We start from the raw sequence: 11305 nt of genomic DNA on the forward strand, positions 1-11305 counted from the left end.
TTTGCCTTCCGATGCTAGTTGATTATTGTTCCCATGAGTTGTTTGCTCACAAAATCCCTATCCATAGGAAGTGGGCTAGACTTAAATGTGCTAGTCATATTCTTTATGATGCTCTCTTTATGTTTCAATTCTTATCTTTTATGTGAGCATCATTGAAATAATCATGCCTAGCTTGGGGCGTTAAACGATAGCGCTTGTTGGGAGGCAGCCCAATTTTATTTTTTTCTTGCTTTTTTGTTTCTGTTTAGTAATAAATAATTCATCTAGACTCTGGTTAGATGTGTTTTTATATTTTAATTAGTGTTAGTGCCAAGTAGAACCTTTGGGAAGACTTGGGTGAAGTCATTGTGATCTTGCTGTAAAAAAACAGAAACTTTTGCACTCACGAGATTAGCTGCGAGTTTTTACTGGAGAGTGATTTTAGGTTGATTCTTTTTGAAGATGATTAACAGACAAATTCCTCATGACCACCAATTTAGTTCTGAATTTTTGGAGTTACATAAGTATACGTGTTATACAGATTACTACAGACTGTTCTGTTTTTGACAGATCCTGTTTTCTATGTGTTGTTTGCTTATTTTGATGAATCTATGAGTAATATCGGAGGATATGAACCATAGAGAAGTTGGAATACAGTAGATATTAAACCAATATGAATTTATAATGAGTTCACAACAATACCTAAGTGGTGATTTATTTCTCTTATACTAACGGAGCTTACGAGTTTTGTGTTGAGTTTTGTGTTGTGAAGTTTTCAAGTTTTGGGTAAAGATCTGATGGACTATGGAATAAGGAGTGGCAAGAGCCTAAGATTGGGGATGCCCAAGGCACCCCAAGGTAATATTCAAGGACAACCAAGAGCCTAAGCTTGGGGATGCCTCACATGGCATCCCCTCTTTCGTCTTTGTTCATCGGTAACTTTACTTGGACCTATATTTTTATTCACCACATGATATGTGTTTTTCTTGGAGCGTCATTTTATTTTGTTACTATTTGCTTGATGTTATTTAGAATAATTTTTTTCATCTATATTTTCAATAAAAATGTCGAGGATAGCCTTTACCATGCTTATTTTTTAAGTATACATGTTGCTATTTCAAAACAGAAAGTTTACCGCTGTTGCAAAAATTCCCTAGAAAAGTCAGAGAATGATATAATATATAAACTTTTTGCATAATGTGCTCTGATAAATATTATACAGTGTAGTATTTTTCTCATAATTTCTGGAGTTAGGGAAGTATGATGAATCTTGCATTCTTTATAGACTATACTGTTTTGGCAGATTGTTGTTATGTTTGCATTGTTTGCATATGTTTGCTTGTTCAATGATTCTATTTGAGGATAGGAGTATTAAATATGCAGAGACATTTAGTATGAAATGTTGAATAATAATTTTAGATTTGTTACAATAGAAAATGATCAGGTTTTTGCATTGGTTTATACTAACTTATCTCACGAGTTCTTGTTGAGTTTGGTGTGGATGAAGCTTTCGAGATTTAGGAAACCGTGATTTGAGCGGAATTAAGGAGACACAAAATCTCGAGCTTGGGGATGCCCAAGGCACCCCAAGATAATATTTCAAGAAGTCTCAAGCATCTAAGCTTGGGGATGCCCCGGTAGGCATCCCACCTTTCTTCTTCAACAATTATCGGTTAGTATCGGTTGAACCTAAGTTTTTGCTTCTTCACATGATGTGTGCTATCCTTGAAATGTCATTTTGTTTTGTTTTGCTTGCTGTTTGAATAAAATGCCAAGATCTGAAATACTTAAATGAGAGAGAGTCCTCACATAGCTACATAATTATTTAACTACTCATTGATCTTCACTTATATCTTTTTGGAAGTAGTTTGTCATTTACTCGTGTGCTTCACTTATATCTTATCAGTAAATGGTTGAATGATTTGAATATCATAAATCTGAAATTATATATGTTTCATATGCTTATCCCATGGGGAGTAATGACTTCACATATAAGAACTAGAGGTGGTAAATTTATTGAAGGTTAGCAAACATTGTATTGGTCACTTGAACAATTCATGAATGAATATTGAAGGAAGAGAGATTCCACATATAAATATACTATCATGGACATCTTTTGTAATTGTGAGCACTCATTAAAATATGGCATGCTAAAAGGTTGATGTTGGACAAGAAAGACAACTTAATGGGTTATGTTTTCCTATATTTGAAACGTTTTATTTTCTTGGATCATCCAACATGTTGAGCTTGCCTTTCCCTCTCATGCTAGCCAAATTCTTTGCACCAAGTAGAAATACTACTTGTGCTTCCAAACACCCCTTAAAATGAGTTTTGCCATGAGAGTCCACCATACCTACCTATGGATTGAGTAAGATCCTTCAAGTAAGTTGTCATCTGCGAAGGGCCTATCTTTTACTTTTATCTTCTACCCTTATACAAGAGTCATGGTGATCACCACCTTTCCTTTTTTACATTTTTTCCTTTGGCAAGCACTTTGTGTTGGGGTGATCTGGATATATATACCCACTTGGATGTAGGTGTTCATAAATTATTATTGTTGACATTACCCTTGAGGTAACAGGTTGGGAGGTGAAACTATAAGCCCCTATCTTTCTCGGTGTTCGATTAAAACTTTGAACCCATACATATTACGTGAGTGTTAGCAATTGTGAAAGATTAAATGATAGTTGAGTCTATGGAGTTTGCTAAATCAAAGCTCTGACATAGAACCTTCCTGATAAAATGAATTGCAATTGTTTGATGACTAAGAATATAGTTTGTTAGTTTCAAGAAAGTTTATGATCTATACTTTAACATGTGAATAGCTTGTTACTTGATCATGAAAAGTTTTATGAGATGAGCTACTGTTATGACATATAATGATGCTAGAAAAGGTGACTAAAATTATCATTGATCAAACTTGTGCACCTGCTAGCATTCACACTTCATAGATTCTTTCTTTTATCATTTACCTACTCGAGGATGAGCAGGAATTAAGCTTGGGGATTCTGATACGTCTCCAACGTATCTATAATTTATGAAGTATTCATGCTATTATATTACCTGTTTTGGATGTTTAATGGGCTTTATTATACACTTCTATATTATTTTTGGGACTAACCTATTAACCGGAGGCCCAGCCCATATTGCTGTTTTTTTGCCTATTTCAGTGTTTCGCAGAAAAGGAATATCAAACGGAGTCCAAACGGAATGAAACCTTCGGGAGAGTTATTTTTCGAACGGAAGCAATCCAGGAGACTTGGAGTAGACGTCAGGGAAGCTTCGAGGTGGCCATGAAGGTCCAGGGCGCTCCCTACCCCCTAGGCGCGCCCCCACCATCGTGGTCCCCTCGTGGCTCCTCTGACCGACTTCCTTCGCCTATATATGTCCATATACCCCAAAAACATCGAGCAACAGAATATATAGGGAGTTCCGTCGCCGCAAGCCTCTATAGCCACCAAAAACCAATCGGGACCCTGTTCCGGCACCCTGCCGGAGGGGGGATCCCTCATCGGTGGCCATCTTCATCATCTCGGTGCTCTCCATGACGAGGATGGAGTAGTTCACCCTCGGGGATGAGGGTATGTACCAGTAGATATGTGTTTGATCTCTCTCTCATGTTTTTGAGGTGATACGATCTTGATGTATCGCGAGCTTTGCTATTATAATTGGAGCTTATGATGTTTCTTCCCCTCTACTCTCTTGTAATGGATTGAGTTTTCCATTTGAAGTTATCTTATCGAATTGAGTATGTAAGGATTTGAGAACACTTGATGTATGTCTTGCATGTGCTTTTCTGTGGTGACAATGGGATATCACGTGATTCACTTGATGTATGTTTTGGTGATCAACTTGCGGGTTCAGTGACCTTGTGAACTTATGCATAGGGGTTGGCACACGTTTTCGTCTTGACTCTTTGGTAGAAACTTTGGGGCACTCTTTGAAGTACTTTGTGTTGGTTGAATAGATGAATCTGAGATTGTGTGATGCATATCGTATTATCATGCCCGCGGATACATGAGGTGACATTGGAGTATCTAGGTGACATTAGGGTTTTGGTTGATTTGTGTCTTAAGGTGTTATTCTAGTACGAACTCTATGATAGATTGAACGGAAAGAATAGCTTCGTGTTATTTTACTACGGACTCTTGAATAGATCGATCAGAAAGGATAACTTTGAGGTGTTTCGTACCGTACAATAATCTTTTCGTTTGTTCTCTGCTATTAGTGACTTTGGAGTGAATATTATTTGTTGCATGTTGAGGGATAGTTATATGAACCAGTTATGTTATTATAGTTGTGAACTTGCACTAGTGAAAGTATGAACCCTATGCCTTGTTTCCTAGCATTGCAATACCGTTTACACTCACTTTTATCATTAGTTACCTTTCTGTTTTTATAATTTCAAATTACAAAAACCTATATCTACCATCCATATTGCACTTGTATCACCATCTCTTTGTCGAACTAGTGCACCTATACAATTTACCATTGTATTGGGTGTGTTGGGGTCACAAGAGACTCTTTGTTATTTGGTTGCAGGGTTGTTTGAGAGAGACCATCTTCATCCTACGCCTCCCAAGGATTGATAAACCTTAGGTCATCCACTTGAGGGAAATTTGCTACTGTCCTACAAACCTCTGCACTTGGAGGCCCAACAACGTCTACAAGAAGAAGGTTGCATAGTAGACATCAACGCTCTCACAACTTTTGTCTTTAGTTGTGAAGTAAATATTGTCTATGATATGTGAATCATTGAGATGCATTAGCATGCGTGTTAGTTTTTCTTTCTGTTTGATGGAATGTTGTAATGGGGCAACCTTGGAGTAGGAATGAAAATGGAGTGGAAAGTTTCCGTTTTTCCAGAGAAAAAATGGAAACGGAGAGAAACCAACGTTTCATTTCGTTGGATTGCGCCATCGAGCAAAACCAACGTTTAAATCACGTCTGTCGCGTTCGTGTCTCACCCTCCTCCACGGGTCGACCCCACATGGTCACTCGGCATGCCACTCACAGCAAACCAAGTATACGATAACTTTCCCGCCTGCTTGTCGATGGATCGCGCCATGGACTACTATCACTACTGGAAGAGATTGACGAGTTGGGGGAGGACAGCTAGCTGTAGAAGAGACTCCTAAGAACTTTTTACATGCATGTTGTGGCCGGCTATTGCGACCTCTGAACGCGGAGTAGTTGCGTGCACCGGGAAGCGGCGCGGGCAACGCTCTCTCGGCCGGCGTGCCGCTTCAATGCCGGCGCCAGTGAGAGGTTGCGTCCGCTCTGGCCGGGCATGAATGCGGCACTGACCGTTTCATGCTTGAAGCACGCCAAGTGATGAAGAGGGATCGGGTTGGTCAGGAGCGGTCGTGGCACCGGTCCGGACGCTGGCAAACAAGAGATGTTGTATGTTAATATTGTTGCGTATATAATTAACAACGTAAATAATGTGCTAGTAGGAAAAATATGATTGGAGATGGAGATGGAGATGGAATTTTACGTAAACATGGATATGCATGTCTATGTCTATGTGTGTGTGCGCGACGACTCTCGCAACCTAGAAGCGGCGGCGTGTTTTTGATCGAGTTTTCTTTCTTGGTGCGTTAAAAAATTGTCCGCCAGTTTCTGTTTCTTTTTTCCAGGAACGCGCGTATTCTATTTAAAACACTGCTATAGAGAGATATTTTTACTCCATTATAGGCTCTTGTTTGATAGGGTTTCTCGCGTCTCGCTCTCTCACCCTCTCCATATGAAAACAAGATGACAGTGTCCACTCTATCTCTCTCCTCACCGGTGGTCACAGATCCGACCGAATCCCGTCCGCTGCGGGAGGTGAGGAGGTGCAGCATTGACGTTGTCGCCGTCGGCGATGGAGGAAGCCGATGCGTACCGTCCTCTCGGAGCCAGCACGGAAGAAGGTCCTCCACGCCCTTGTTCGCTGCCGTTGTGTGGACAGATCCCGCCCGCCCGCCTAAGCGACATCTCGCCCACCTGAGGTATAACTTCTTGTACTGGTCCAGCTCCCCAGGTCACTGCATGCGGCTTTTCTTCTATGCGACTACTCCCCAGATCCCCATGTATAGTAGCTAGGGTTCCTCGGCTGGTCCAACATCACCTACTATTATAGAGGAAATGCCACTCGAAAAGTTGTCCTGATTTATGCCTCGGTGGAGGTATACATGTTGTTTCGACAAAAAGTACATGGTGGTTGTGCGGTCATTGTCCATATGCTCCTATTGCTGCTGCTAATCTAATACTATCACTGGTTAAATGAAGAAATGCTTTTTTCTCAAGTATCCTGGTTTAGTTCCCATCAAGATAATCATGATGCTTCTGTTTGTTGGTGTACTTTTCATTAATTCTTATTGAAAATTGAGATGTCGTTGTTAATATTGTACCACTGCCAAAACAAAGTAACAACACTATATCCCTTTTTTATATTTTGCAAACAGCGATGCGTATCTCCATACCCGGGCATGTCTTCCTCAATTTTAGTGGTTCTGCCTCACTGTCCTCTGCCACGTGGTTCTTCCTTCCTTGAGATTGATTAATGAGAAGAAATAGACCACAGTGAGGATTTGTCAAACTTCATAGGCGCCTCACCCAAACTTGATGCCAAAGGGGTGATGCATCACCATGATGACCTATCGATGCTCATGGTTGCGCCTCATGGTTGTGTCGGCTAGTGAAGCTGATCGATTTTCCATGAAAAAACAAGTTGTCTTGCATCAGTGCTCTTTGCTTGTTACCCACAAAGATGATATCCTTCATCAGTTCACCTTGTTTGCATTGGAGACGCAGTCGTCTTTCACGTTGGTGCAATTTTATCACACAATTGGCTATGAACCAAATGTTTCCTCGAAGAAGGATCGATGTTGGTACTAAGAGCATAAGTTTTGTATTGATTTCTAAGCCTTCTCAAAACTTTGTCTTCAGCTCCCTGTAATTTTATTTTTCCAGCTATTAACTTTGGTTAAAAAAAGGTGTCGACTAAAAACCTGGATGGACATAGTAGCCCTCCATTTTTATTTACTCCGCATATTAGATTTGACTGAAGTCAAACTTTGTAAAGTTTGACCAAGTTTAGGCCGAACACAACAAACCATAATTATTGAGAGAGGGCAAACTATACATACTCTCAAACCTTTCCGATAATTGAAAATAAAATTCTTTATTTGTACACACTCTCACACGTTTTCAATAATTTGGCGCATGTTTGGTTGTTCAATTAAGGGAGGGTAGTGTACCACACGTGAAGGACAGGAAGTGCGACCAGGACGCGTGGATCGTTAGTTCATCGGAAGTAATAGTTTTCTTCACTGGTACGTTAAATAAAGAGTTTTGTTTTGTACTTACACAATTTAAAACGATTGTTATGGAGAGAATAAGAAAACCACTCCACTATATATTAGTCGTATACACGAGTACTATATGGACGCAGCTTCATTGACTTAGTGCACCTGCCATTGGGTTTATGACAGCTAGGCCCAAAATGTAGATGGCCCGCCTGTCATATAGCCAAAAGCAGGTGCAGTTCAGGCACCGGAGCTCAGTCCGTACTACAGTATATATGTAGTACTATACAAGTTGGAGCCTCAACCTTGTTCGCTAGGGTTTGCACTCTCCACACTCTCGCCGCACTACACACACACGCACGCACACACACACACACACACACATATATATATATATATATATATATATATATATACATATATATATATATACACACACACACACACACGTTGGAGGCTTAGTGTTCCTTTGCTAGGGTTTGCTATATTCACAGTCTCTCACCCTCTTCACCAGATCTAAACAAGATTGCGTTGGCCTCTTGTCTCTCTCTCTCCCCACTCACAGCTGGTGAAGGAGGCGTCCGGATCCCGTCGCACCGGGAAGGGGAATAGGTGTAGCGTTCACTCTATCGCCTTCGGCGAGGGAGGCAATCCACTGCTGGCTGCGCTGTTCTCTTTCACACAGCGCCTGTGCGGGAGGACCACCGACCCCTTCTTCCTCGCTGCCATACGTAGTGTGGGCAGATCCAGCCTCCCGCCGCACGCCTGACCACATCCTGACGACCCTAAGGTGTAAGTTTCTTTGAAACTGTCATTGCTCTAGCTGCATGCGGATCTTTTTCGGTTCTGTAGTCAAATCTAGGTCTTGGTTCAAATAGTAAAGAAGGGTGCGGTGGGGTGGAGCATGAATCTATGACGTGGTTCAATGAGGAAAGGAGGGAGGGAAAGTAGTATAGACTGGCTATCCAGCCGCTTGGTTGGTCGAAAAGGGAAAAAGGGGGTACAGTACACACATATGTAAGGAAATGATATCTTTGTTGAAAAGGGAAAGAAACTGGGGGGTCGAGTAGTTTGTGCAGGACTAGATTTGCTGCCCTCACATAGGAAAAGGTTCAAAGAAAACAAATACGGGACCAACACATATATGCTTCTTGGCTACATACTTTGCATCACCCGTTTATATGTGTGGACGCACATGGTGCTGGCATGTCCCATGTCCCATGTCCCATACAACTATTTTGCTGTTGTTAATCTAAGAATGCCGCTGGAAAATTGAAGCAATGCCACTGTTAAAAGTAAATTACATTTTTTAACGAATGTTGTTTTAAGAGAATGTCTCTGTTAATATGAATCAATGCAACCATTTTAGAAATGCTACTATCCTACTTTGTTTTCCATCAAGATAAGTTAGATGCTTCTTTTTGTCGCCGTTTGTTTCATCCTCATTTTTCAGCCAGTAATTGTTTCCTATTTTGCCGCTGTTAAAACAGGGATATCTGTTCAACTTGTTGCTATAGCAAACTTAAGTGTCACACCGGCGACTTTTCTTGATTTCAGTGCAACTGCACAAAACGAGATTGGATTTCCTATTTGTGTTGGCAGATTCGTAGGTGATCTTGTGTGCGTCATGACAGGTTGGTACTTGCCTTCATCCACATGATCATGCAGTGTGTTTTGAGATGCTGTGCTACTTGTATTGGCACTATTTTAAATAAATGTTGAATTGAAGCTATTGTATTGCTCTCTTTTCCCATTAAGTAGTGAACAAAAAATGGTACCAACCCAGACATGATGCTTGTTGCTTTGTTATAACAAACTCTGCATCGCCCCTTTTATAAGTAGATGGAAGCACATGGTGTTGTTGCACCCACTCTCCCCTGGAACTGTTTATGCTTTTTGTTAATCTAATGCCGCTGGTAAAATTAAGCAATGTCACTCTCAGAATTAACTACTGAATCTTAGTTCAAAACTACAACACTTGTTAGGGATTGGCGGAATTACCATTTTTGTGGCCGCATGTTTCATCCTCCTTTATTTGCCAGTAATTGATTCCTTTTTGCCTCTATTAAAACAAGGATATCTATTCAACATGTTGCTATTGCGACATTTTGCTTTGCTACATGAAACACTTATGTTTAGGAGTGTTTTGTGTAGTTCAACTTGAATGTCACACCGGCGACTTTGCTTAATTTTGGTGGAACCGCACAAAAGGAGATCGAGATTTGTTTTAAGTCTTCCTTGCGAGTTGTTTCAAATCTTGGTCTCATCCACATGATGGTGCAGTGTGCTTTGAGATGTTGTGCCACTTGTATGGGTACTATTTTAAATAAATATTGAATTGAAGCTATTGAACTGCTGTCTTTGACCATTAAGTGAGCAAAAATTGTTCCAACCCAGACATGATGCTTGTTGCTTTGTTACAACAAAACTCTGCATCACCCCCTTTATAAGTAGATGGAAGCACATCGTTTTGTTGCACCCACTCTCCCCTGGAACTGTTTATACTTTTTGTTAATCTAATGCCCCTAGTAAAATTAAGCAATGCCACTCTCAGAATTAACTATTGAATCTTAGTTCAAAACTGCAACACTTGTTAGGGATTGGCGAAATTACCATTTTTGTGGCTGCATGGTTCATCCTCCTTTATTTGCTAGTAATTGATTCCTTTTTTCCTCTGTTAAAACAGGGATATCTATTCAACTTGTTTCTATTACGACATTTTGCTTCGCTACGTGCTACCTCTTGAGCATGCATTGTTTTTCCCTTGAAGAGGAAAGGGTGATGCAACAAAGTAGCGTAAGTATTTCCCTCAGTTTTGAGAACCAAGGTATCAATCCAGTAGGAGACTACACTCCAAGTCCCTCGTACCTACACAAACAAACAAGAACCTTGCAACCAATGCGATAAAGGGGTTGTCAATCCTTTCATGGACACTTGCGAAAGTGAGATCTGATAGAGATAATAAGATAAGATAAATATTTTGGGTATTTTTATGATGTAGACTGGAAAGTAAAGATTGCAAAATAAAGTAGATAGAGAACTTGTATGATGGAAAGTAGACCCGGGGGCCATAGGTTTCACTAGTGGCTTCTCTCAAGATAGCATAAGTATTACGGTGGGTGAACAAATTACTATCGAGCAATTGATAGAAAAGTGCATAGTTATGAGAATATCTAGGCATGATCATGTATATAGGCATCACGTCCAAGATTAGTAGACTGACTCTTGCCTGCATATACTACTATTACTCCACATATCGACCGCTATCCAGCATGCATCTAGAGTATTAAGTTCATAAGAACAGAGTAACACATTAGGCAAGATGACATGATGTAAAAGGATAAACTCAAGCAATATGATATAAACCCCATCTTTTTATCCTCGATGGCAACAATACAATACGTGCCTTGCTGCCCCTGCTGTCACTGGGAAAGGACACTGCAAGATTGAACCCAAAGCTAAGCACTTCTCCCATTGCAAGAAAGATTAATCTAGTAGGTCAAACCAAACTGATAATTCGAAGAGACTTGCAAAGATAATTCAGAGGAGATTCAAATATTTCTCATAGATAAACTTGATCATAAATACACAATTCATCGGATCTCGACAAACACACCGCAAAAAGAGTTACATCAAATAAATCTCCAAGAACATCGAGGAGAACTTTGTATTGAGATTCAAAGAGAGAGAAGAAGCCATCTAGCTAATAACTATGGACCCAAAGGTCTGTGGTAAACTACTCACAACTCATCGGAGAGGCTATGGCATTGATGTAGAAGCCCTCCGTGATTGATTCCCCCTCTGGCAGAGCGCCGGAAAAGGCTCCAAGATGGGATCTCACGGGTACAGAAGGTTGCGATGGTGGAATAGGGTTTCGTGGTGCTCCTAGATGTTTTCGGGGTACGTAGATATATATAGGTGAAGGAAGTCAGTCAGGGGAGCCACGAGGTGCCCACGAGGGTGGGGGGCGCGCCCTCCTGCCTCCTGGCTTCCTCGTCTGCTTCTTGACGTCCACTCCAAGTCTCTTGGATTGC

This window comes from Triticum aestivum, chromosome 4B (assembly GCF_018294505.1).
Source record: "Triticum aestivum cultivar Chinese Spring chromosome 4B, IWGSC CS RefSeq v2.1, whole genome shotgun sequence".
NCBI classification, from domain to species: domain Eukaryota; kingdom Viridiplantae; phylum Streptophyta; class Magnoliopsida; order Poales; family Poaceae; genus Triticum; species Triticum aestivum.